We start from the raw sequence: 3,705 nt of genomic DNA, 5'->3' as shown, positions 1-3,705 counted from the left end.
CAGATGTTTCTCCATGTTCAACTTTTGGTAAGTGAGACTTTTCAGTGTTCAGCAACTCTCAGCTGATCTCTGATCTCATGTTAGTTTTCTCAAACTGATAAATGCAGAAATTCAGGTGTTTGTGTGTTAAAAGCTGCAGTTTGTGTTGAGAAGAGCTCGGCTCTGTGCTAACAGTTAGCCACCATGTCCTGCTAATAGCATAATACCACCATGTAAAACAGTTCAGCATTGAAAACATTACTTAGGAGGTCACGTGACCCGGATCGAGATGGCCGCTTGAGATCTCTCTCCGGCTCCTGGTTAAAACAAAGTAGTACATTTCTCCAAGCAAACATGTTGTGGTGTTTTTGTTGAAGATTAGAAGGTAGATGTTGGTCTTAATAATTTGGTAGGGAAACATGTTTTCCATAAATGTAGATATTTTAAGACCAAACCCTCCCTGATCCATTGGAAGAATTAATTCTTTTGTGTAAGTCATTGGAAGTAAAGGAGAGTTTATTTATGTTTACCCTGATTGCCAACACCTAGAAGAACACTTTTCAAAAGCCAAAAGGAACTGTCATCATTGTTCTCTGTGTAATTTCAATACATTTCTGTTTATTCTTTTCTTTTGTCTCTATAGTCATAGAACAGTTTATACATCCATGTGACCTCCCTGCAGCATATCCTGATAGCCCAGGTTCTCCTGAAAGAAATGATGTCTAGAACTTCTACAAACATTATTACAAAAGGAGACCAGGGGAAACAAAGATGGGAACAAATGGCTTAGACCTGAGAGGGTTAAGGTGAGACACTACAGGTGAATAGGGTAACATTTTAAAATAATAGGTATCACCATGAAAGTTCCTCAGTTTATTACTTACACAAGTATATAAGAAATGTGTATGTTTAATTATGAAAATTGGGCATTATCTCATTAAATATGCACAATGTTGCTTTCGGTAGATAGATCTGAATATATGATAAAGCCAGGTGCAAAATTATTTTTTCATTTTGTTTACACACAAGATGAAAACAAATTTTCAAAAGGATTTCAGGATATCTGCTTTCATTACCTGGGAAATCAAAATGTACTGTTCATTCGTTCCTTTTAGCAAAAGTTTCATAGCAAATTTTTAAAAATATTTTTTTGTCCCACATAGGTTGAGATGTTTATATATGGAAAAAAAAACTCATTTTGAGAAAACAGCATTTAAAGATTTAAATAGGGGAATTTAATACATTTCTATTGGAAAAAATTGCTTAAAAACAGAATAAATGCTCAGGACCTTAATGATAATAATATAGAATATTTCAAGCTCATGACAATTGATTATTTAATAACATGGCAGGAATATAAGGCCTACAACTGCAGTAACTCAATGAAGAGAGAGAGAGATGAAAACCCCACTTTAAGGATCTTCATGTAAGTGTAAAAGAATAAGAGGACAAATGATTGAGAGTGAAGTAACAAAGAGTGTTTGCCTTTGCAGTGTTTTTCTTGTTTATAGCTATTTATTGCAGATGATTTTGCATCTCGGGTCAATAGAAAGAACCGACATCCGTGCTTGCTTTTTCATCCAAGACAGAAACAGGTGACTTTGGAGTTGGGCTTGATTTCTGTGCGGGCCATAATATTTTTAAAGCTTCAGTGCGTAGTTTTGTCAGCGCGTCCACATGATACAAGCCTTCCGTGATTGCCCCCCCACCCCTCCTCCACAGAGTTGCTAGTAGCCAAGGAGGACATGGAGGATTAAAAAAGCATGGTGGACTCTTCAGAAGAGGTCATTATCTTCACTCAAGTTTCTGCGTGTGAAAGTCACCGGATGCCCCAATCTTCTGAACATAGTCATACTGAGAAATCCAGAGAGAGTTGTGTGGAGCTGATAGTCTTAATTAGCTTTGTAGCAACTCATTTGGTAATGGCTTTATTAGAACAGACATTCATTAATATCAAAACATTACGCACTGTGGATGCTGGTGCATTGCCATTTTGATGCTGTTATGAGTCTGGGCAACAACCTGGTGGGGCTGGTGCTTTGCCTCCACAGACACCTGTGGTTGTGTCCCGGCAGCTAGCATTTCTTGAGCAGGAGGAGAGTGACCTGGGATTTTGCGATGTTTTTTGAGTCTGTCCCATTGTGCTTCTGCCTCTTTAGAGATTCTCCAGGAACAGGGGTTGCTGGGCTTCAGGGTGGAGATTGGCTGACTGGCTTACTTTACCTAATCATTTTATTCGTTAGTCATATAAACACAATGTTTCAAAGGCCACTGGTTCTTGCTGACTGTCCTTGTTTCAGTTTCACCGGTCAGTCCAGTTTGTTGTGGAAATGAGACGAGCCCAATCACAACCTTGGAATTCTTTTTGTCCTGTAACCTGCATTGATGTTTTTAAAATTATACATGGAAGTGGCGTCACAATCACCCAGAGCCCAAAGAGACATGTTCACAATTTAATACACGTAACAAAGCAAAAAGTACAGCGTATTTCCCTCTGAGTCAATGTAGAAAGTGGCATGAAAAGAAAATTTGTACATAACATTAATTGAGTACTTGTACAACACATTGTGATCTCTTACAGGCTGTCTGGGTTTTTTCCAGGAAGCTTTCTGTTCTGGTGTCTTGATGTGTGAGAACTGCAAAGCTGCTGAGAATAGGGATTGAAACAGAGAGAGAAGTGGTTTATTTAGGGGAACAAAAGACCGACAACCAGCACCAATGTCCCATTCACAGTAACTCAGTTTAGACTCCGCATAAGGACTTTATTTGAAACCAGGTTTTACTCAGTGTGAAGTGAGTTAAACATGAACTAATCTTTTAGATATCTGACCAGTGCAACAGTCCGGCCCTGAGCAGGTTGTATAACAATAACCCCAAACACAGTTTGAGCTCTGAACTATATGTTCATTAGTGAGCAGCAGCACCATAAACTCCCCCTCTTTCACTGATAAACACTGCTTATCTTTTCCCTGTAACTCAATGATGAAACTGTTTTATCTTCTAAATATTGAGGCAAAGTATTTCAACCCTAAACTCAGATCTGATGAGGAGATTCAAATACTGAGTGTGCTGTTGCTTTAAGAGAGAGACGTGATGCTGTTCTTCATGTAGTTTCCTGTTTCAGGGCGTCTGACTTTGTTATTGTCTTAACGTGGCTGCTAAAATTCAGGTCAGAGTCCACAATCACACTAGAGCTTCGTTCGGGCCCAAAAAAATCAAGCCCGACCCAGCCCGAGCCCGTGCACGTTGTGTCCGAGCCCGGCCCGACACATTAACTGGAATTATGAGCCCGAGCCCGATTTCAACCCGACACTTTTTTAATCCGTGGGCCGTTATAACTGATGTTCTCAACTACAGTTGAGAGTTGTTTGAACTGCAGAAATCTGTAATAATGCAACAGGAGCGAAGCATGTAAACTGCTCTGTTAGTTTATTCAGAATGGAACGGATCGCAAGTGGATCTGAATGAAGAAAAGTAAAAAACTCAACGTATTTCTCTGGGAGGTCTAGCCTCTCCCTCAGGGGGAGCCTTCGCTCCGAGAAGTAACAGAAGAGGAGGTTGAAGGCTGACTATCATCTTTTCTGCCTTGGCGAGCCTGCTTCATGTGTCTGTTCATCATCCACGTCTCCGTTTTATTTGCTGTCATGGGCGAACAGCGGCCGCACTTAATGCACTCAACAAAGCCGACACATATGTTGTTACTGACCACGACTTGTTTAAAATGGC

This window comes from Perca flavescens, chromosome 10 (genome assembly GCF_004354835.1).
Source record: "Perca flavescens isolate YP-PL-M2 chromosome 10, PFLA_1.0, whole genome shotgun sequence".
NCBI classification, from domain to species: Eukaryota; Metazoa; Chordata; class Actinopteri; order Perciformes; family Percidae; genus Perca; species Perca flavescens.
Note: the sequence above shows the minus strand (reverse complement) of the source record.